Here is a 24,908-nt window from a genome sequence, read left to right as displayed (position 1 = left end):
TGCTCAATCCCCCATTTGTAATACTATCCTTTCCCAAAGGAGTGTTGTGGGGGTAAAACCCATTAATGACTGTGAGGTGCTCAGTCACTAGGAGGATAAGCACCATATAAGTAGCTAGATAGAAAGCAACCCTGACTGGATTTGGGCCCATATGCAGCATAGTGCTATGAGGTCAGTAGCTCATCTTAGCTTGGGGAAGGTCTGATTCTCCTGTTTGCTAAAATATTGCTGCTGTGATAGACAAGGGAAATGCAGTGGGTGGTTATTTACTTAAATCTCAAGGAGCATTTACTAATCTCTGAGAAGCTAAATGAAGAGGTTGTGAGGGATGGGGATGGGAAGCGACATAAATTACATATAGGCTAGAAAATCAGCTGAAGAAAAAAGGCGAGTAATTGGCTCTCAGAGGCCTGGCTCTGGAGAGGGGTCTCTCTGCCAGAAACTCAGTCCCGTTCATGTACTGTCCTTTGGACAATGTGTTGTGCCCTAGCCTCAGCTCACCTACTGGGGTCTATAGCTGCACCCTCCGCCTGGTGGGCAATGTGGACAATGCTGCGTTAAAAAAGGAAGTTTACTGCAGGGTGATGGGTCAAGCAGGGCATCCAGGATCACTGCCAAAGAGCAGAAGGAAGGGGACTGTAAATAGAACACACATGGGTTAAGTCTAAGGTTATGTCTACACTAGCAGTCTTGTCAGTCAGGGGTGTGAAACCCGCCCTCCCCCCCTGACTGCCATAAGTTTCACCGACAAAAGCATCGTTGTGAACAGAGCTTTGTTGGTGGGAGACACTTTCCTGCCAGCATAGCTGCTCATTGAGGTACAGTTATGCCGCTGTAAGGTCTGCAGTGTAGGCCTCACCCTGAAGACTGGGGCATAATAATGAGCTATAGCACCTTTCATCCAGGGAATTGAAAACACTTTACAGAGTTCATGAAGCAGCATTGCTTCCCATTCGTATGGCTGGAGAAACAAAAGCACAGAAAAGTGATGTCACCCAGTGACTCACTGGCAGAGTCTTGACTAGAAGCCACATCCCCTGAATCTCAGTTCCCCTACTGTAACCAGTTGTCTACACTACTTTCCACATCTGGGAACACAACCTATGAGTCCCCCTCTGACTACTAGACCCCCACACACCCTCCCATAGCCAGGAATAGAACCTAGCAGCCCTGTCACCCATTCCCCAGCTCTAACCACTAGCTAAGGGAAAAGAGGAAGAAAGATATGTGGGCTGGAGGCCGCGCTGAGCACTAAACCTCATTTGCTGTGTGTGTTGATTGTGCGCCAAACCCATATGTTTGGCGAAGATGTCATGGAACACCTCTCCAAGTCCAAGTGGAACAGCAGGGGGAGGGATGGGGAGAGGAAAAGCCCAGGCCCCACTGGTCTGCCCCAAAACGGTGGAGATATAAGTCCGACAGCACATGCTCACGAACCCAGGCCAGGCTCTGTGGGTTAATGTGACAATCCATTTCTGACAGCGTGTCAATACAAAGCAATTTAAGAGTGCATGAGAAATCGACCCAAGGTAACAGGCAATTTCTCCGCTCTGTTGGTTAGATGGAAGTAGGGACCGATGAGGCTGGCTTCTCAGAGTGCGCTCACCTCAGCACAGCACAGGGGCTGCTGTCATGTTAGGCACTCTCGCTAGAAAGAGAAAGACACAAGCAGCTGGGCTGCCCTGTTATGAGACACAGGCCTTGGGGAGGTCCCCTTCTCTGTGATCGTTTGGATTTCTTTTAATTAGAATAAGCTTACCTAAGTACAGCAGCAGGCAAGCTGCTTTGGAAATAGTACCCCTTTAGCAGCACCCACAGATTGTGTGCGTCATCAGGCAGCAGAGACCATCCCCTGCACAAGGTTGTGTATTGGATGATCGTGGATGGGGTCCTTCCTACTGTATATAAGGGGATGATTTTCTAACTGAGGAGCCGCCCTTTGTTCTTCTGGGTGCTTTGGGGGCTGGTTATTGTGGGATGGGGGAGCTGAGTTAAAGCAATCAGAGTTTCAGCTTTCAGCAACTTCTTGTGATCCACTCTTGAGAGTTTCTGTGTCTAAATGAGATTGAGCTTTGACAAAATTGTTCATAATCCTCCTGGAATGAGACTGGGGAGGAAGGGAGGGAACCCAGCCACCTGACCCTGAGTTCAGGCTGCCATCTGATGCCTTATATGAAAGGCAGATGAGCCAGCTCAGGGCACAGAGTTAACAGCTGAACTCTAATATATTGGGTAGTTCCCTCCAGAGGGTTGCTCAGGACTTCAGGCCAGTTAAAAGATGAGCATGGGCTCTAGAGAATCCATACCAGGTTTTACACCAGTGCCTGCTAGGATGGAACTTGGGGAGTTAGGCAGTGCTGGGTGGATACCCAGGCAGCGGACATGATCGATAGCACTCAAATTTATGCACCTGACTCTCAGTCTCCAAGGGCTTAAGGGGGCCCTCGTAATCAGCGATAAAGCTGTAGAAAGCCCAGCCATATGACAAGAGAGTGGGAAAGACAAAGGAGAAAATAAGGCATACTGAGGTTCAGCCCACCAGCCTTCCCAGACCTGCAATCCCTGGAACTGATTGTTGGGATCTTGGGAGAAGCATCTACGTCACATACTGCAATAGTCATCTAAAATTCACTGTCGCCATGACACTTCCTGCATGCAAACCCGCTCACTCAAAATGCTCCTGGCAGATGAATGCAAAAAGGATGCAAGCACAGTTCAAGCGAAGCCATTTACAAATCCCGACATTTATCAGCGGAAATGTTTTGGTGGTATTCATCCAGCGCTGGGCGCTGATGAGAATTTCCATGAGGGTAAAAGCTCCATGGACTGTTTTTAATTAAAAAACAGATAGAACCCTGCTTTTGACCTGAAGTCCCTCAAAATCAAGGAGTGTTTGAATCCAGTGACTAGATTAAAGACCACTTCTAATCTAAAAAGGACATAAACTGTGTCATCTCCTGCAAACTAAGAAATTACAGTATCTGGCCATTTCTAGACCAAAGAACTCTGGATGCTTTTGTGACCTGCACTTCCATCCAACCAGTAACTGAAGACTGCAGAGAGACCAGCTGTACACCCTAGAGGGGCTAAGCAAAGAAGTCAGAAGTAGAAGAAGAAGGAGATGGTGGGAAGTATTAGGTTAGAGTGAGCATGCTGGAATAACACTCCAGTTTAAGAATACTGATTAGTTGCATTTTAATCCTAGTTGCCATCAGGTAAAGCCAGGCACTGAGGGCTTATTCTTCAGCGGGTTGCATAAAGTGTCAGATTCCCATTTTAGTCAGATTTAACAATGTAGTTAATATATGTTAACAAAATTAAAAGTAATTATTGAAAGCAGATGTACTGGTGTTTGATGAACTAGGCACTAGCTCTGCCTTTGGAGCTTGTTCAGCTCCAGCATATGCTTCTGATAACCAGCTGTCACTTACCAGCTATGAGGTAACTATTTTATTAAATCCTAAATGGGCATATGGAGGTTACAGTTAAAGCACTATTCCTTCCCACATCCCACCGCAGTATCTTTTCTCCACAAGCAACCAGGCCAAATCCCCAATTTCTAGCAATATGTGGTCCTTAGTTAATGGGATGCTTGTTGAGGTCAGCTGACTCAGCTTATGACCTATCTTTTTGTTTTTACACCACTATGGAAAAGCCACATAACCTGCTGTGAATTGAAATAATCATCATAAAACCCAGATGCTTCGGTGTTTTAAATATATTTTTTTAAAGCAGAGACAGACACGTGCGCAACCCTACAATAACAAACCAGTATTCACAGCCCAGTATTCATGCATAACAAGACAGTAACAAAGCAGCGTGCCCAGTTCTTGTGAGCAGCAAAACCAGTGTGTGATGGGGGAGGGGGATGTTGGAATAGGGAAACCAGTCTCATTCTCAACTTCCCTGGGGTTGTATTAAAAACAACTGTAAGTACAAAACAGTATTTAAAATTCTGAAAACACTTGAATATTGTATCACAGTCACGTTGCTTAGTTTGGGGTTAAGCCGAGGCGCATAAATTAGCCGTGCATTCTTCAGTCTTCATAGCTGCTAGCACTTTGGTTTCCAGTAGGGAACAAAGGCAATGTACCTTTCCCAGAGGCACAGAGATGTACCTTTCCTAGAGATAATGTACCTGCCCCCCCACCAAGACATCTCCAACACAGACAAAAGTTAGAACATCGGAGTAGGAATACCAATAAGGGCCAGTTTGATTCTTACCTACACCACAGACAGCATTAAAAATCTGCTCACACGGCCCCCTTCTTGAGGGTCCCATTGCATACTGGAGATGGATCTATGCCTTCTTAACAGCATTTGAATGCTAGCGCAGCTGGGGAAGGGAAGGATGAAGGTGGATCGAGAAAGCTCTGATACTGCAAACCCGTATGATAAAGCACTGGTTAGCTTGGAGGCAGCATGTTCAGCCTCTGAAGAGGAAGGACCTTGTGTTGCTCAACAGTGATGCCTCTGGCCACACAGGGAATAGTCATGACAAGTTCAGAAGGCCTGGACTCCTCCAGCTCTGTGTGGCTGGGCACACGCAGACGTATGATAGGGACTGTAAGGCAGGTGTGGAAAGAGTTCGTAGGGAGGGCCATATTTAGTGACCACCTGGGCTGCCTGGGCTTGGAGAGCACTGGGCTCGGGGTGCTGTTTTTATTGTTAGGGACAAAAGGGAAAATAAAATGCTTGAAGTAAAACGTTTCAGGTATTCTGTATGTGGATTCACTTTTCGTTAACATTTTAGAATATTCTGGATCTGTTTAGAATCTCATGGAACCTTTCAGACTTTCAGAGAACTACATTTTCCTTGAACCTCCTAGAACGTTGTTAGCCATTTCCTTGCGAGTATATAAGGGGCGGGGAGTCATCAGTCAGTCAGGGAGATATAAGAACAAAGTGAAGTGAGAGCCCAGCTGAAATATTGTGAACCTTGTTTTATCGTAAAAGCAGCAAAGAGTCCTGTGGCACCTTGTAGACTAACAGACATATTAGAGCATGAGCTTTCGTGGGTGAATACCCACTTCGTCGGATGCATGCAGTCTATCAGGTGCCACAGGACTCCTTGCTGCTTTTACAGATGCAGACTAACACAGCTACCCCTCTGATACTTGTTTTATTGTGCAATAGTGAAAGCTTAGAGGAAACTAATTTTTTTTACTTGCTTATACATGGCATGAATAAATACTGATTTACAGATCCTAGAATGCAAATTTATCATCTTATACAACTGAGATAAATCATGGATGCAAGTTGTGCATCAAAGTCAAGAAATAGGCTACAAATGCAATAAAAAATAAGGTATTCAAAAGTTTACCAAATGGAGGGGGGGGGGCAGTGAAGACTCTCCTCAGCTGGGGCGCCATTGGTCCAGGGTCGGCCCTATATGTAGAAGCCAGAAGTGAGGCTTTAGCCCAGCCCAGGACCGGCGCTAGTGTTTTTAGCGCCCTAGGCACACGGGCATTTCGCTGCCCTGCGAGCTGGTCCATGGCTCCGATGGAGCTGCCGCAGTCGTGCCTGCGGAGAGGGTCCGCTGGTCCGCAGCTCCAGTGGAGCTGCCATAGCCGTGCCTGCAGGAGGTCCACCGGAGCCACGGGAGCAGCGAACCGTCCACAGGAATGCCTGCGGCAGCTCCACTGGAGCTGCAGGACCAGGGGAGCCTCCGCAGGCACGGCTGCAGCAGGTCCACCGGAGCCGCCTGCCCCCCCCTCCGCCGGCAAAATGCCACCCCCCAATAATCGTGGCGCCCTAGGCGATTGCCTAGGCCACCTAAATGGAAGCGCCGGCCCTGCTTGTGGCAGAAGCTGAAATGCAGAGAATAGAAAAGAACACTCTGGTACTCTGCACCAGCAGCCAGGCCTGTCTCCTTTCCACACGCCACGTGTCTGAGTTTTCTCAGGCATTACAGTCCGTAGAAGACACAAGAGCCATGTTTTGTTTCCGTTGCGTGAGGGCTCGGTGATCGCTCTTGACAGCTTTAACCCCATGTTCCTTGGATCCTCAAGGAGACTGGAGCAGATGCACTTGAGTTCTAAACTGGCTTGGAAAGTCCAGTGTGTGAATAGTTATCTGCAAAGAGGACCTGGGACACTTCCCTGCCTGCGCCTCAGTTTCATGACCATTAATACGGGGATGACAGCACAAATCTGCCTCACGTGTTGCGAGGCTCAGTCTAGCATGCGTGAAATGCTTTGGGATCCTTGGCTAGAAGGCCCTATCTACCAGATTATCAACCAGCCACAGCAATGTTAAACTACTTGGGGCTGACTTTGTGATGTGCTGTGCTCTCTGGCTTCAGGATCAGGTCTCTTGGCTATCCCTACCCATTTTCTGAGAGCAGAGTCCAAGCCCCCAAATCTCATTACAGTCCCTCTGGCTGCACAGCCCCCTCTCATTCATCACCTGAGCGCTGACTACGGCTCATAAATTAATGAGTATGTTTATCTTTAAAGGTTTTGGGGTGAGGCAGAAGTTGCAAGCTTTGGAAGAAAACAAATACCCAACCACACACAATCAGTTCAAATGATGCAAGATGTTTTACAGCATGTAAGTCCTTCAAAGCCACAAACCCCTCAGTCTCTAACCACAGGCTGGATTCGCTAATAGGTTTACCATCAATGCCAATGTGAAAGACTGTGATGCTACAGGACCCACAGTCCTTTGTTCTCCCCTCAATTATGTGCCAAGTTAAAACTTGTGCAGGGAGGAAAGGGGGAGGAACTCAATCCTAAAGTCACTCTTTAATCTTCTGCAGTTTATTAAAAAGCAAGAGGACAAGATAATCCACACGGGCTGGTGAGTTGGAGATTGCTTGCTCCCTCTCCAGACCAAATCAGCTCATGTTTTCTCTGGGGGGACCCAGGAGGTGCAAAGACCAGCCGACACTGACAATATGTTACAAACACACACACAAAAAGATAATTATGGAAAAGGTTTAGTGGAAAACACGTTTCTGCACAGCTGCTGGAGAAGGAACGAGACACACATACTCAGCGGGAGCTGCTGGCTAGTTCCTGGTCATTAGGAGAAAGCAGCACAGAGGCAGAGCCTGGGAGAAGGTTGTTGGCACAGTGGGCAGGTTTCAGTGATTCATCCTGAAATGTGTGACCCAAAGAAGGAAAAAGAAAATGTGTGAAGCTAGAGACTGAAAGGCCAGGAAGGATGGTTCAGTGATTGAAGCACTCGCCTATGAATTGAGTTCACATCCCCTGCTCTGCCACAGAGCTGTGTGACCTCACTTCATCTCTCTTTACCTCAGTTCCCCACCTGTATAATGTGGATAACAACACTGCCCCGTCTCATGGGGGTGTTGTGAGGATAAATGCATTAAAGATTGTGAGACGGTCAGATACTGTGGTGATTGGGGCCATTTAAGCCCACAGGCAGATAGGTTTCAGGTAATATGGCTTATGGGACATGACACCTCCGAGTTTATTGAGTTCTGGGATTTTTATGGTACATCATCATCTCTCAGGCCAGATTCTGATTTTAGCAGGTTAAATCTAGAATAACTCCACTTACTACAAAGGAGATTGACCCTAGAATAACTGAGATTAGATTCCAGCCCTTCATCACAGGTACCGCCCACTAGATCAGTTTGCAAGGGCTCAAGGATTTATCCTAATGCAAGCCACAAACAGATTAAGTATGAACTCATCAGACAGTTCTAAATGCCTTTGAAACTAGAGATGGGCCTGAACCAAATCCAGGCTATGATGCCCACTAAACTTTGGAGATGTTCTCATCCAGATCTGAAGGGCACAGCTCATGTCGTACCTTCCACTGGAAAGTCTTGTGGTTTTGGGGGTCCACTGTAGAGCTTGGCGGGGTGGGGGTGGAGAGACATTTGAACATTTTAAATCATATTTTTCAGCCATCAAAAAATTTCCACCAGCTCTAAAGCTGGCTGAAATAAATGGTATGAAATTTTTCAGGGTTTGGTTTGTTTGGGAGGGAGAGAGGGAGTGGGAAGACGGGCAGTCAAAAATTAAATTTTTGAAGAAGAAATTAGTAACTCAAGATTTGGGAAATGCAGATCAGCTGTAGTTCACATCCTTGTTTGTGCAGCAAGAGCAACTAGTCTCACCAGCAGTCATTGGCTAATTAGCTCCTGTTGTACAACCAGCAGAGCTGGCATGCAGCTATATAGATACAGAAATAGATGATATATACAGATTGTTTAGTTCCTAACCAAAAAGGTTAGATAGATAGATAGATAGATAGATAGATAGATAGATAGATAGATAGACAGACAGACAGACAGACCGACATTCTTGGGGCATTCAAGAGAGCAAACAACCTACCTAGTTTTAAGATGGACCTTGATAAATTTATAAATGGGATTATATGAGGGAGATGCCTGAGACAGCAAGGGACTGGACTTGGTGACCCAGGAGATCCCTTCCAGCGCTATGTTCCTATGTATTTGAGCAGGACCTAAACAAAAACAAAAGGTTATTCTCCATGTCACTGCTGGCTTTACAGCAGCTACCTAACAAACATGCCAGTGGGACCATTGATGATCTTGGTATATCTATAAAATCCATAGAGTATTTCTCTACCAGGTTCATGTAAATAAATATTTGGGATCTTTCAGCACAAAAGGTACTGCATAAATAAATGGGGCAGAACCATGGCTGGTGTAAACGGGGTAGTGCCATCTAGGCTAGTGGAGCTATGCCCATTTGATCAGCTGAGGATCCGGCCCAAAACATTTTATAAATGTCTCCCTCACATTTATGCAGACTTGTCTACTCCCAAAGCACTTTACAGTCTATATATAGCAGCTGTAATACCTGCCAGTGAAATGCAGCTCTAGGGTGGGACTGTTTCACAGTGCAGCACTACCTCAGGGCGAAAACTGAGGAAAAATACTGAATCAGAATGAGCTTGCACCCAGGTTTTTAGAAGACAGAATGCATTTACCCAAGGGAGAATTTAGCCAGGGTCCCAGGGGTAACATCCTCACTAGTGTAAAAAGTGACACAAGTGGCCAAGGCCTTGGTTTAACAGCTCATCTACTGAAATGCAGCTCTTTATTCAGAACCATCCCCACCAAGCAGCGGCATAAAATGCTGCTTAGAGACTCTCCTGGGTCCCAGCCTATGAAAGAATATTCTATTTGGAGACAGCGCATCTTTCGGTGTCTTGCTTTCATCTGGCTCTCCTGTTGATAGGATTTGCATCACAATGTCCAGGCCCTTAGGAGTTCTGCTGCTCCTGTCACCCTGTCCCCACAGGCTGAATTCATCCTTCCACTGGAGATGTCAGCACCAGTCAGCGTGGCATGAGACAGAAGGGGGGCAGAGGCAGAAGAGCGGGACTTGATGTGAGGAATAAGCAGCCAGACCACTGGCGTCTCCCAAGAGGCAAAGCTCTTGTTCCCATTCAACTGCCTTTAATAAGAAAAGAGCTCTAATCACACAGGACAGTCCAATGCAGACAGGATATGGTTTCAAGAAGCAAATGCTTTGAGAACTGGTCAAGCCTTTTAAAATATATCCTGCCTGAAAATAAAGCCCACAAGGCCTAAAGCATCCCTGAGGCAAGTGGGTGCATGTGGCAGGGGGTAGGGGTACTTCCTGGTCCCTACGGAGCAAGAGGCTAACTTAGGAGTGCATGCCCCGCCCCTGTAGGACAAGGTCTTGCTACCCTTGAGTTTGTTTGTTTGTTTTGCTGAGTCAGCCCACCATTTTGCAGTGTAATCCCCACAAAGGTGTCTGGGTGAAAGTCAGTAACAGACATAGAATCATAGAAATGGAGGGCTGGACAGGATCTCAAGAAGTCATCTAGTTCATGCCACACACTGAGTCAGGACCAAGTAAACTAGACCATCCCTGACAGATGTCTGCCCAACCTGTTCTTAAAAACCTCCAGTGAGAGAGATTCCCCAGCCTCCCTTGGTAATCTATTTCAGTACTTAACTAGCCTTAAAGTTCAAAAGTTTTTCCTAATATCTAACCCTAAATCTCTCTTAAGACCATTACTTCTTGTCTTACCTTCAGTGGCCCTGGAGAACACTGAGCACCATCCTTTTTATAACAGCCCATATCATGTTTGAAGACTATCAGGTCCTCCTTCAGTCTTCTTTCTTCAAGATTAAATATCCCCTGTTGTTGTAAACTTTCCCGATAGGTCAGGTTTCCTCAATTTTTTATCATTTTTGTTGCTCTTCTTTGGACTCTCTCCAATTTGTTCACATCATTTCTAAGGTAGGGCACCCACAATTGGACACAGTACCCCAGCTGGGGCCTCATCAGTGCTGAATAGAGCAGGACAATTACCCCCTGTGTCATAACAGGAGTGTCGTTATGTTCCCAAAGATAATCACTAATGATTCCATATTGCTTCAGCTAGTTCCTTAAGTACCTTAGGATAAATTTCACCATGCCCTGCCAACTTGAATACATCTAACTTCTCTAAATATTCTATACCTTGTTCTTTCCTAATTCTAGCTTCTGTTCCTTCCCTTTTGTTAATAATTTAATTGTGTTAAAAATCTGTTCACAATTAACATTTTAGTGAAGACTTAAGCAAAATAGACCTTAAACACCTCAGCCTTTTTGGTGTGCTGCATTATTAGCTCTCCTTCTCCTCGAAGTAGTTGGCCTACATGTTCCTTTGTCGTTCTCTTGTTCCTAATGTATTTATAGAACCTCTTTTTGCCTTTTATGTCTCTTGCTAGTTGTAATGCATTTTGTGCCTTAGCCTTTCTGATTTTATCCCTACATGCCTGAGCTATTCTTTTGTACTCACCCAGAGCAATTTTTCACATTTCCACTTGTTGTAGGATTCCTTTCTGATTTCTCAGGTTAGTAAAGAGCTCTTGAAGGATTCGCCTTGCGCTCTTACTATTCTTCCTAGCCTTTCTTCGCCTCAGGATGGGGAAGGGGGTAAGTTACACATGGGGTGTAAATTGTGAAGTTGTGTATTATGCACCAAATAACAGAGAGGGTGGCATTTACATGCTGATGGGCATAGATGGGCAATGTTGCAAAGAAAAACAGCTAATATAAAGGGTGTGTGATGAAGCAGATGGGTACATGTCCGGTGAGTTGGCTTTCCTGCTATGCCCACCCACGTTCTGCTCCCTAAGGATATACATTATACTCATTTGCACACCCACCAACTCACTGCAAGCTACACTACTTTACCACTTACACACTATTGACATCACCTCAGCACTGACTTTGACCCAGCAGCTATGTCAAAGTTGTGCCTACTGACACCAGGGCTGAATTTAACCAGTGCTGCTCACTATTTGTTCAAGAGGCCAGAACAGATCAAATGCCCAAGCTCCCCAGCGTGTAGGCTTTGTCAGTGAATTCAGTGCTGGTTACAGCCACAAACCTGAAATCTTCTGCACAGCCACAGAAAAAGTGCAGCAGCAATGAAAGGGTCCTGCCCTTCTTCCTGCCCACATGCGTTATCTCTGCACCAGGAGGCAGAATGTGGCATGAGAGGAGAGTTTGGTCTCCAAGGCCCGCTCAGTCCTTGACCTACTATAACTGCTGAGGCTGCCAATGAAGAGTGTCAAAGCCAGTTCCCCTCCTCCTTTTCCTCACTCCCAGTCTGATGGAGCCAGCCTTCCTCTGGTCTCAGATTCTAATGCCCACAGAGTGCCCTGGCACTGGGCAGGTGAGTGCCGCCTGAGGGTGGAAGCCATCCGGATGGGATTTTAGGTAGGAACGTGGCTACCACTGATCCTCCCCACCCATTGCCCAGCTCTTCAATAGAACAGAACCAAATCTCATGTGTGGTTGCGCCCTCAGGGCCCCTTGCACAAGTTATGCTGCAAGACTCTTGCTAAGCTGCCCTGCCAGGAGCCTTCTGAAGCTCTGTACAGGTTGGTGCTCTTTGCTGTTGTGGGTCTCAGGGTGGGAAGGTGGCTGCACCTTCCAGCCACTCACCTCCTCCTGACTCTCTCCTTGGTGTTTCTTCTTCAGTGCCTAAAGAGGCTCCAGTCCCCACTTCCCTTCCCTATTGGTTGCATGGAAGGATCATTTGACCTCAATCTGTCTGCTCAGATTAGAGTCCCTAGACATTCCTCTCTCCCATACACAGAGCTCCGTCAGGTCTGCAAGGCTGCACCTGCCATGTTGGATTATTCAGGATGGGACTCAGCAAGAATCATTGCTGTTATGGGAGCTGGGATAAAGGGGGCCTAGGGTCCGAGGGGAGGGAAGAGAAACTGAATTGTACCCCAGCTGCGAGAACAAAAGCACCAGGAATTACAGTGTTTTGCTTCCCCATGTTACTCCAACTGTACTAGAGGCCACAGGTTCCCTGTGCCTAGCTGAATGCAAAAGGTTAAGGCCAGAAGGAAAATGATGAGCAAGAATTCCTCCTCATAAGAAAGCAGAAGTCACTGCATGCATGGCCGCCCGGGCTCTATTCAACATGCACGCTTTGCCTGGCTCCCTTCTGCTCAGCACTCTCTCCCCTACTCTTCACTGGATGGTTATTTGCTGTGGGCCCTCTTTATCCCTTGTGCCTTTGCTGATAGGCTTTCTCAGCATCCCAGGGTGCAGGAGGGGTTCCCTGAGCTCCAGTCTTCTTTTGGATGCTAGCGATATCAGAGGTCTCGGGTATGCAGGTCAAGACGGCTTTACAGAAGCCAGAGACAAACAAAGGAGCAGCTGGGAAGGGGAAAGGAGGAAGGAGATGGGTTTTACATCCCAGGCAATGCCAGACAGCTGTGTGTTTGATGAGACATGAAGATAATATGGGGCAGGGAGGGCAGATAATATGGAAGGGCTGAGATATCACAGGGATGCCTGCGAGGCAATCAGATACTACAGAGCTGCAGACGTGCCCAGGGACTGTGCAGCTACCGCAAAGGCAGGCAGACACTGCAGAAGTGCTCATCAGCGCTGGAGATCCCATGCAGGTGCTCAGCGAATACAGAGCTACTTCAAAGGTTCCTAGCTACCCCAGTGGCTCCCAGACATGAAGGGAATGGGCATTGCAATGCAAAACTGGAGAGAGTCAACAAATGGTTTTATTTTTCTTAATGGATTTTAAAGGGTGTTCAGCTCCCATTCAGGCCCCTAACTCAGCAACGGATTTTGGGAAATACTCCTGTCGGGTGCTGAGCCCTTTGGGAGTCTGGGCTCAGTTGTGCATGCTGAGCACTTAGCAAGCCTGCCTCAAGCACTTGGCTAAGTGGGGCCTCAGGGGCTTAATTCTTTGTGTTTCTGAAGCAACTCAGTGAAAATTGTCGCTTGGCATGCTCCAAAGGCATGACCGTTCCCATGTCACCCTGCGTGGCCACGGCAGCAGACTGCTCAGCCCTAATCAGCCCTCAGTTGGAGTCTAGCCAGTGGCAGCGAGGATCCTGCAGCACCCAGATAGCAGCTCCCTGGTGACATTCTGCAGTGGGCAGAAGACAAGCTGATCTGAGCAACCCCCTATGCCTCCAACATGGGAGACCAGCCCTCTCTGCTGACACCCATGCACTGCCCGTGCCAGAGTCCAGCTAGCGCTTGGTAGAAGGCCTGAGTTCCATGACTGGTTCTAGTCTCTGGCTCTCCAGGTGAGTTGGACCAGTGAGAAGCCTTGCAAGAGGGAGAAACTAAGAGAGACCTTCATATCACTGAGTTCCCACCCTTCTGGCTGACTACAGATTGGTGTTAGCAGCAAGTCCTGCTAAGCGGGCATAGGGATGCTAAAGCAGGAGAGGCGCCCGCTCATGGGGATTTGCATTCCAGCAGTGCCTAGAAACCCCAGAGCCAAGGCCCATGTGTGCAGGGTGCTGGCCATGCATAGGAAGGCACAGTCCCAGCCCTGAGGAGTTTACAGTCCAAGGCAAGTGGCATATGAAGAGAGGGATGTTACAACCAAACAGGAACAGTTTTATAGGCCTAGACACATCTGCAGCCAAACAAAAAACCCCACAGTGTTAAGTGAGAGCCAGCTCTTCTCAACTACCCTCAGTCTGGCCATCCTGAACAGGCTGGTTTCTAAATTCTTACAGGCCTCGTGGCAGAGGTGAATCTGGAGGAGGGGCCGAAGGAGGAGACAGTAGTGGTCTCCACGCAGTCGAGGGAGGGGTTCCACACAGATGGGGCGGTATGGAAGAAGGGGCAGAGACATCTGTGTGAGAAGCTGGCTGACGAGGTTTGGCAGAGATTGGGGGGCGGGGTAGGGGCTTCAGACCTCCATCTCAAGGAAACAGGGAGCTGAAATGACAGAGGCAGGGGCAAGGCCAGTGTAATTCATCAAGCAGAGAGTGAGGCAGCGCATAGAGGCCCCATCATGCTGTTATCTGTGACAGACTGCATCTGACAGCTCCATGCATAGGTGCTAGAACTGGGGTGCTGGGGGTCCTGCCGCACCCTCTGGCTTGAAGTGGTTTCCATCATATCCAGAGTTTACAGTTAGGTTCGATGGCTTTCAGCTCCCCAACTATACAAATTGTTCCATTGTCCCTAGCTCCATGTGCACCTCATACCTACTGTGCTGCATTCCCTGAATGGCAATGGTGTGACTTTCTACAGAAAAGTGCAAGCAATGCCTAGAGGCCACCAACCACACTCCCCCTGCCAGGAACAGCCTCTGGTTCTGGCCTGATCCATTCTGGGTCCTTTTCTTTAGCATCTCCCAGACACACACTCTTAGAACACCACCCCTATATCGGAGTGGGAGGACTGAGGTCTACCAGTACCACTAAAACCATCATGGACAATCATGGTACTTGGGACCCTAATCCCTGCTCACTGCTCCCAGGGAAGTCTCAGACCCCTCCAAAGTCACAGCTACTGTATCAGAGGGAAAATGAAATCTACAGATTGGCATAGGGCTGTGCATGTAAGCAAGAATCAGCCCACAAGCATATCATCCCATTGTTACCCACCAGACAGGCACGCTCTTTCCTCTCCGCCCAGGTCTGTAATGCAGAACAGCTGGAATATCAACAGCTCGATCTGAGCTGCAAAATTCAAATCCTCGGGACCCTACACTTTAGGGCTGTCTGGCTCTGGGGCTGTTGGCTCAGCCCACTAGGGAGAGCAGGGTCAGCGGGGAAATTTGGATCTGGTTTCTGAACAGCCTCAGAAATACAAGGATGCTCAGATCTGAGATTTCCATTTCAGCCCATCCCAAGCAGAGTCACAGAAACTGGACATGGACAAGCCCTGTTAGGTCACATCTGTTTCATCCTTCCCAGAGTCCATAATGGGATCATTTACTGGACCCTATCTCCAGGGCTGTCCTTGGCCCAGTTTGAAATGTCCTGAGCAATGAGGCTTCTATTTCCCTTGGCAGACTCCTCCACAGCCTTGGCATTTGCTCCACCCTGCCCCCTCCTCTCACACAACTCATCCCCTGATTGGTCTATGCATCCCTTAAATACTGCAGACAGTTGCATCCTCCCTTGGCCACCATGTCAGAGGCAGCATGCAGCTCCACCAGGGCCCACGCAACAGCACCCAGTGCTGGGTAGTTAAGGAGTACCAGTAGCAGTCCTCAGCTGAGAAGATCAGGTGGAAACACGAAAAAGCAGGAGATCTAAGGGTTCTGATGAGGTGGGGGAATGCATCCTTCCTTCTCTCTCCAGTTCGCCCCAAGGAAGGAAAACAAAGCCTGCTCTCCTGGGGTAGTAAAGAGAGTGTGACTGCTGATGGATCAGCACTGCATAGAGAGCGGATGGCTTCAGGCTGTCCACCATGACCCCATACCACCCTGTGGTCGCACTATTCTGGAGACAGCTTGCAAGTCTGATGAGAGATGACATGGTGCTGACAGGATAAAGGCCTGGCTGGTATGCCTAGGTCGGATGAGATCAGTCTCACTCAGTCTGCAGGAATGGGTCTCCAGGAGAGTGGCAAGCTCTCAGCCTGGCTGTGCTCCTGTTCTGCCCCCGACCCGCGGCCCCCACACACCCTTGACTGGAAAGCCTCTGCTCACTTCAATCCAGTGACACAGAAAAGCAGCCATCAGGAAGTGGGGTCAAATGCCATCATGGAGAGATCCACTGAGTGAGACGTATAAATAAATGAAATTGCTGCTTCTCATGTCAGAGCAAGTAGCACAAACTATAGCTGCAGAAAAAAATCCAATAGACACCAATTAAATGCATGACTTGGCTGCTGCTGCCGCTCCTGCTAGTGGCTGCTCGCTGGTGGCAGCTGCGTACTGCTGATCCCAGCTGGAGTGACACAGATCCGGTCCGGATCTTACCGTGCTGCCTAGTGACAGGCCGGCTGCTGCTCTGCTTCTCCCAGCCTGTCTTTGTTTCCCAGAGGAGGCAGCGATGGGGTAGGGGGGTTGCAGAGAGGGATGTGGGGATCCGGGACTCTGAGCACCTTCAGCGGAGGCTAGGTACAGAGAGCAACATCCCGTCAGCAAACAGAAGGCATTTGGGGGGAAGGATCTAGCATGGAGTTTCCTCTGATTTAAGTCAACAGGAGGTGATGAGCACTAAGGATGGGAGCTTCAGAAGGGCTCAGAGTTAGCCTAACTCTGACCATAGATTTCAGGGGGAGCAGGGATAGGCCAACGCTGAGTGCTTCTGAACTCTCGCCCTAGATCTCATCACAGACAGAACTTAGATCCTCCTGCTCTAAAAATTAGGCTGCCTCCACATGAGCCCAGGAGAAGCTCCACTAGCTGTGTTAGTAGGTCTATGACACAGCAGAGTAGTTGCGATTCCCTCCAGGAGAGGGCAGTGGTGCATGTACACACTGTTGTGCCACCATTCCTAACCTCACACTCATCCCCCTCTCACCTCTCTGTCTGTAACTCTCTCTGGAATGCCCACTGCATCTCTAAAAATACTACAGTCATCCAGAAACTTTTCTTATTATATAACAAATGGAAGCAAGGAGAAGTTTATCGTAATGAATATAAATCAGAAGCTAGCACTTGTAGAAAATTGATAAGGGAGGCAACAGAACACCAGGAGAAATCTATAGCCAGCAGAATGAGGGACAATAAAAAAAGTTTTAAAAATATATTAGGAACATAAAGAATCCCAACAATTATACTGGTCCATTACTAGATGGAATTAGTGGCACTGTCAATAATTATGCAGAACAGTCAGAATCATTCAATAAATATTTCTGTTCTGCATTTGAGAAAAAAGCAGATGATGCAGTCACATCATATTATGATGATGAAACACTTCCCATTCCAATAGTAATTCAGGAAGATGTTAAACAGCAGCTACTCAAATCAGACATTTTAAAATCAGCTGATCTGGATAACTTGCATGTAAGAATCTTAAGAGAACTGGTTGAGGAGCTCACTGGCGTGTTAACATTGATTTTCAATAAGTCTTGGAACACTGGGGAAGTTCCAGAAGAGTGGAACAAAGTTAATGTTGTGCTAATATTTAAAAAGGGAGAACAGGATGTGTAAAGGGTAATTTTAGGCCTGTCACCCTGACATTGATCCCAGGCAAAATAATGGCCTGGTTGATATGGGACTCCATAAATAATTAAAGGAGGGTAATATAATGAATGTCAATCAACATGGGTTTATGGAAAATAGATCCTGTCACATTAACTTGATATCTTTTTTGATGAGATTACAAGTTTGACTGATAAATGTGATAGTGCTGATGTAATCTACTTAGACTACCGTAAGGCATTTGACTTGGTACCACACAACATTTTGATTAAAAAACTAGAATGATACAAAATTAACATAGCAGGCATTAAATGGATTAAAAACTTGCTAAATGACAGGTCTCAAAATGTAATTATAAATAAGGAATAATCATAGACCATGTATGTTTCTAGTGATGTCCCCCAGGGATCAGCCCTTGGCCCTGTGCTAGTTAATGTTTTTATCAATGACTCGGAAGAAAACAAATTAATCACCAATAAAGTTTACAGATGGCACAAAGATTGGGGTAAATAATCAAGAAGACAGGTCAATGATACAGGCCGATCTGAATCACTCGGTAAGCTGAGCAAAAGCAAACCATATACACCTCTACCCTGATATAACGCCACCCGATATAACACAAATTCAGATATAATGTGGTAAAGCAGCTCTCTGGGGGGTGGGGGCTGCACACTCCAGGAGATCAAATTAAGTTCGCTATAACGCGGTTTCACCTATAACGCGGTAAGATTTTTTGGCTCCCGAGGACAGTGTTATATCGAAGTAAAGGTGTATGTTTTAACACAGTCTGATGTAAAGTTATACATTTAGGAACAAAAAATGTAGACCAAACTTACAGGATGGAGGACTTTATCCTGGGAAATAGTTACTCAGATAAACAAACTGGTAAGGAAGCAGCAAAACGTGAGCTCCCAGTGTAACACTGTGGCCAAAAAGGCCAATGCAATCTTTGGATGCATAGATGGGATTATTGCGTAGGAGTAGGGAGGTTATATTACCCCTGTATTTGTCACTGGTACAATCGCTGCTGGAATACTGCATCCAGTTCAGATGTTCACAGTTCAAGAAGGAAATTGACAAACTGAAGCGTGTTCAGAGAAGAGCAATGAAAATGATTAAAGGATTGGAAAAGATGCTTTAGATTGACTGGGTTAATCTGTTTATTTTAGAAGGCTAAGGGGTGACTTGATCACCGTCTATAAGTACCAAATGGGAAACAGAAATTGGATAATGGGCTCTTCAGTCTAGCAGACAAAGGCCTAACAAGATTTAGTGGCTGGAAGTTGAAGCTAGACAAAGTGAGAGTGGAATTAAGGTGTAACTTTTTAACAGAGGATAATTAACCATTGGAACTATTTACCAAGGGTTGTGGTGGATTCTCCATCAAAGGCAATTTTTAAATCAAGACTGGCTGTTTTCTAAGAGAAATGCTCCTCTAGTTCAAACAGGAATTAATTCAGGGAAGTCCCATGGCCTGTGTTATACAGGTCAGAGTAAACGCTCACAATGGTCTCTACAGTCTATAATCTTTGAATGTGTATCTCACTCCCTCTAGCTCCTGGAGCTCCCAGAGACTGGATCCCTTCATCTGACACTGCCTCGCATCAGCGCAGGGACTCCACCTCCCCAGGAGGCAGTAGCTATGTCAGCGGGAGAAGACCTCCTATGGACATAGCACTGTCTACACCGCAAGTGTGGTCAGTGTAACTGCGTCACTCAGGGGCGTGGCTTTTCCACACCCCTGCACGACGTAGTTATACCAGCGTGAGTTCCTCGTGTAGACCAAGCCCAAGCTAAACAATCTGGAGGTATGTGTTTCACTAGTCGCAAGACCCAGGGTTACAGGCGCTGGTGGGTCCTTCTAGCCAGACAAAGCCACTTCCTCAGACCATTTAAAAATAGCCAAAAAATAATAAAATAAAAGTTTGAAAACCCACCATAACCTTGAAATCTCCATTAATTATGAATTTTGCATGGCAACCGTTACCAAGCAAGTTTCCTCTGAAACTGATGTTCAAAGAACTTTACATCAAATCTTCAAACAGCTGAGAAAGGTTCAAGCTACAAAGTCGAAACATCTGTTGCTTTCCATGCATTTTTCAATGGGGAAATCAGAGAGAGGGGGAAAAAAGCATACAAAACAATCCTCGTTCTGCTTTATTATGTAAATATAACAACAGCCTGCAATATACACTGTATGCAAAAAGAGAGCAGGAATGTAATTAGGGTGTACACAGACTTAATCAGAGACAAAAATATACACTCCCAGAAATAGTTGTTTCTTTTCTTTAAATTTAGCCCTGGTAAGAGAAGCTACATTGGCAGCCCTGGAGGCTGAAGATTAGGACTGGAAGGGAAGGACATCATCTCCAGAGGAAACAATGAGGTTGCAGATCTAGGCAGAGTTTAGTGGATTTGACAAGTGCCGTATTAAGTCCATTTAACGTATAATGGTGCGAAATGTATGCCATAGTTTGGAGGGTGTTTCTCACAACCACACATACAGTATATTGTACTGCAGCCAACAGCAGGCTAGAAGAAAGAGTGTCCTGTGTGTCTGAGACCTTTGCAGGACTGACTGCTCAGGGCCACATTTTCAAATGTATTTTCAAAATGTGGTTTTGGGCAAGCAGATTTTGCTCCCATGATCCAAGGATGGGCATAAATCTGACAATTTGGGCCTCTTAGTAACCTATCTGTCTGTCTAGCTAGCTTCGTATTAGAGGAGGTTGCAATGTTTCACTTCTTTCATTAATATTATCCAAGTTTTCCAGGTTTTTGCAAAAAATTCTATGACATTTTTAATCGCTATTTTTCTCAAAATAGTTTTCAAACTCATTACTGAGTCTTGGCTTGACCGGCAACATGGTTACCAGTACTTAGGTAGAAAGCACTTTGGGGCAGGGAATGTCTGTGTTCTGTGTTTGTGCAGGGCCCAGCACAGTGTGATCCTGGGCCCTGACTCAGGCTCCTATGTGCTATGATAATACAAATAATAAAGAATCATAACAACATAATCACATAACTTCAATAACATTTTGATTAAAATATCAATTAAAAATGTAACAGAAAATGTGTGGGAAATGGGGGTATTTTGAGCGCTGTGAAATGGAAACCACTGGCAATTTGGAAATGTTTTCCAAAATAGCATTCCTGCTTTTCAACCAGCTGTTCTAGCCAAGATTGTGACAGTCATTGTTGCACCTGATTGTGGTTGCAAATCCAGCAGCTAGAGACACACATAGCCAGACACCTCCCCACAACCCATTTGTTCAGGACAAAAAAAAAAGACAAACTTCATCCCTTTGCCAATGCATCCCTAATGACGTCATCCACATGCACACAAGCCATCCACTGAGTCTCTGCAGTGATGGTGCCCTAGTGGCCTCTCTCAGGAGCCTTTCCGTTGTTGTGATGGGGGAACTTTACCCAGTGACAGTGGTATATGCATGGTTGTGTTCCTCTGCACGCTGGACATGCTTAAAAGAGGTACCTGCCTGGATGATGGCCAGATGGTCCGACCGCATGCACCCAGGGTTCTGTTTCCCCATGAGAGCTGCTGACATTGCTGTGCTGGTAGAAATTCCCTCTGCCACAGGTTGGTTGACAAGGAAATGCTTTCACAAGGCGAGGCGGTTCATGCATGCAGTCAGCCTCTTCCCCACCCCCGTCTCCTCTGGCTGCTAAACGCCATCAGCTTTCTCCCACACACCTTCAGCTTACTCGGCCTGACTGCAGAGCTGGAACCAAAAGATCCCAAAAAGGCCAGTGGAAGCAGTGGGCATTCAGGCCTTTGGGAGGGAACATGCCCAAAGGGATACTAGCACATTGATTCAGCTTACACCACCAGACCCTAAATGTCATGGCTAGGTATGGGCCCAGAGTGCAAAGATTAGGCCCAGAGCTGAACTCCCTCCATTATTCAAGGCACTTAAGACTCAGGGCTTTGGTTCAGCCCATCTCTCACCTGGGTCCCTGGAAGGAGGGCAGTGGGGGTGGGAGGGCTGCATTATTGCTGCTTGTATGTAGTGCTATTTCTGTGCATGGCAACATACAGCTGAATAGGAAACCTCTGCTCCTAGGAACTGACACCCAAACCAGGCAGAGGTCTAAAGTAGCTGACATCTAAAGGCAGATGGCTCAGAGGGGAACAGGAGATAGAGCCATGGCGAGGCAGCGATGGCTGCTCTTGGGCAGGGAGGGTCCCCTTAGGAAGCAGCTTTTCACACATCATTTCCCAGGGTTTGTTTGGTGCGTAATGTTCTCCCACCAGAGAGCGCCCAGGTGGAGACTGGGACTGAAGGGCTAGCCAGAGGGGGGAGTGGCGGATGCGGGAACTGAAGCTGGAGATGGAGGCTGTGGGGAAGAGATCGGCTGTACCAGGAGGAAGGGTGGTCTGAGGAAGGGGGTAGAGTGGGAGAAGGAGGTGAAGGGAGCAAGTGCAAAGGAGAGCAGCATGGGGACAGAGATGATCGGATCCCACAGTGCTGAGCATGGGATGAGAAGAGAGAAGAAATGGCAGGAGACACCGGACAGCCACCAGCAGCCCTGCCGCTCATCTGCCCTCAGAAGGAGACTGTAGTTCCAAGGCCTGGGAAACCCCATTTCCCTCTTGGGAGGACAACTGGCTCAGCAAGTGCATTTTGAGGCAGGCCTCAAAAACTCCCCAGCCTCCATGGGGCCATTGGGGTATCAGGGACACAAGGCCCGGCAGGGAAGGGAAGGGGAAACAGGAAGAGGTGAAAGTAAGCTGGTGAACCCCGGTACAGAGTACCGGCAAAAGCCAGTGTGCTCTACCGGGGCAGATCGGCTTCCCCCGGCAGCCATTTGAAGGGCTTGGGGCCCCTTTAAATCGCTCAAAAAACCACTGACTGGGCAGGATTTTTGCAGTTCCTTCTCAACTGCATGAAACTAGTCCCTAGATTGCTGGGGGGAGGGGAGGACCCAAACACCTATGAAACATTTAAAGATTTTCACTTAAAAACCATCCCTATAGCTATTGAGAGCAAACACCTTCCACTTTCTAGAGTTCTGAAATTTTCTATATTTCAAATTGCCCTGTGCTGCCCTGCCAACCGATCCCCTTACCCTGTGCCTCCAACAGCACCCCGCCATCCGGTCCCCCTGCCCCGCACCCCCAGCAGCATCCTGCCAGCCGGTCCCCCTGCCTCGCACCCCCAGCAGCATCCCGCCAGCTGGTCCCCCTGCCTCGCACCCCCAGCAGCGCACAGCCAGCCAGTCCCCGCGCCCCCAGCAGTACCCTGCCAGCCGGTCCGCCCTGCCCCACACCCCCCAGCAGCGCCCCACCAGCCGGTCCCCCCGCCCCACGCCCCCAGCGGCGCCCTGCCAGCCAGTCCCCCTGCCCCACTCCTCCAGCAGCGCCCCACCAGCAGCCGAAGCCCCGGCCCTTTAAATAGCCGCCGGGACCCTGCTGCCGCCTCCTCAGGGATCCAGCAGCAGGGCTCGGGGACGATTCTGGGGACTGGGGATTTAAAGGACCCGCCTCTTCCGGAAGAAGCCATGCCTCTTCTGGTTGAGCCCCCGCCCACCTCCTAAGGACTCTGGAGTACCGGTAAGTCCTTTAAGTTACTTTCACCCCTGGGAAACAGATTTCCAAATTGTTAGTTTTCAGTGACCTGGGCCCTCCCCGACACAATAGCTCCCTCAGAGGCTGGGGGGAGTTTAACCCTCTCATCAAAGTGCACCTGCTGGGCAAGCTTGCCTCCCAAGAAGGAAATTCCTTCACAGGGGCCTGGAACAGAGCCTCCCACTGGAAGAATCTCCTTGACACCTGCTCTGGTCAGGGCCAGACAAGGTTAGGCTCCTAGATGCAAATTTAGGGACGTAGCTAAAAGCAGCCTGTGTCTCAGAGGTGTCAGGCACCCCCTCCCCCGGATCCCATTGATGTCCACAGTGCTCCACACCTTTATCATTCAGGGAGCTACTGAAAGCATTTGTGGGTGCAGATAGATAAGCAGACTGTTACATTCTGTCATTTGGGCCTGCAAGCTAGCGTTTGCAAAGCAGAGGCCTGGTTATTAATGGCAATATGCCCATTAATGGCTATTCGTGGGCTCCTTCTGCGTTGCTGTTTCCAAACTATGAAGCATACAAAGCGTGCACCTGGCATTTTTGAGTCCGCACCAATGTTCTGCTGATCATCTGGGATCTGAACCTGTTTCTCTATCCAGTTTGGAAGAACTAGTTAAGCAAGGGGCTGGCCAAGGGGCTTAGCATCCCACTGCTGTGGAGCTCACTGCAGGGAGCCTTTATGTCAAAGGAACAAAGCTGCCCCTGGCAGGCAAAATGGATTAGAGATTTGCAAGTGAGGATGCACAGATCTGGGAGGCAACAGATCCCTAGACTGGTCAGCTTCCTCCTCTAGCTATCTGTAGTACCAGCACCAACCTGCTTCATTTCACATCTGAAAAGCTAGCATCCTGCAAGGGAAGGCAGTGTTTCCTAGTGGTTATGGTCACAGTGCCCTGGGAAATAGGACTCTTGGGTTTGAGATAGAGGATGGTGTTTTACTTTGATGTGCTCTTTGATCATTTTAATCCAGTGCCTGATGTCCATTGCTGCTGTCTAGAGCCCACCTCTGAGTGGGGAGGGGCGGGAGGAATGCTTTTTAAAGATATCACCATGAAGTGTTGTTAGTCCCACCTGTGTCACAGCTTCAATGCATGCCCTTGGGCAAGTCACTTCTCACTGTGACAGTTCCCCCCTTCTTTGAAGTGAGGCCAATGCTAATGATGTCCCCTCAGGCACTGTCAGCATTGGAGATCAGTAGCACTAGGTATAATTGATTAGCGTAGGCACTGCCTACATGCCCCAAGTGAAATTGGGCCCCACTGTGCTAAGAGTAAGAAGCATTTCCTGCCCCAGAGATCTTACAGTTTAAACAGATGACAGGGGGAAAGGAAACAAGTTACTCAAGGTCAACCTGTGGGGGAGGGATTTGAACCCAGGTTTCCTGAACGTTCATAGAATGTTAGGGCTGGAAGGGACCTCAGAAGGTCATCTAGTCCAACCCCCTGCTCAAAGCAGGACCAATCCCCAGATTCCTAAATGGCCCCCTCAAGGAGTGAACTCACAATCCAGGGGTGGGGGGGGGGCAATGTTCAAACCACTGGGCTATCCCTCCCCACAGTTAGTGTTAGTCTATGTCTCACTCTCTACCAGCCAAGCTGCGAGGAATTATTATTGACAGAGCAGCCTTAGCTCATAAGGCTTATCTGCCTGTGATCCAAATGGCCTGGGGCCGACAATCAACCACGTTATCTGGAAAGTCCCAAATATCCCTCTTGGAGGGAAAAGAACACAAAGGTTCCCAAGCCGAAGGGTGTCTCAGACTCAGAGGCGATTCAGTTCAGTCATAGCACATTAAACGGGGCTGGTACTTTGCTCCCCTTGCTCTGCCTTTATTACTTTGTTGAAGTACTTTCAAGTATAATACTTATATTTGATAGGTCTCAAGCACAAGATTATTCAATTTGCTTTATGGGCCTGGTCTGATAAATCCACTCAGGAGCAAACGACATGGTAATTGAAAT

This window comes from Gopherus evgoodei, chromosome 7, assembly GCF_007399415.2.
Source record: "Gopherus evgoodei ecotype Sinaloan lineage chromosome 7, rGopEvg1_v1.p, whole genome shotgun sequence".
In the NCBI taxonomy this organism is placed as follows: Eukaryota; Metazoa; Chordata; order Testudines; family Testudinidae; genus Gopherus; species Gopherus evgoodei.
This window is presented reverse-complemented; position numbering follows the sequence as displayed.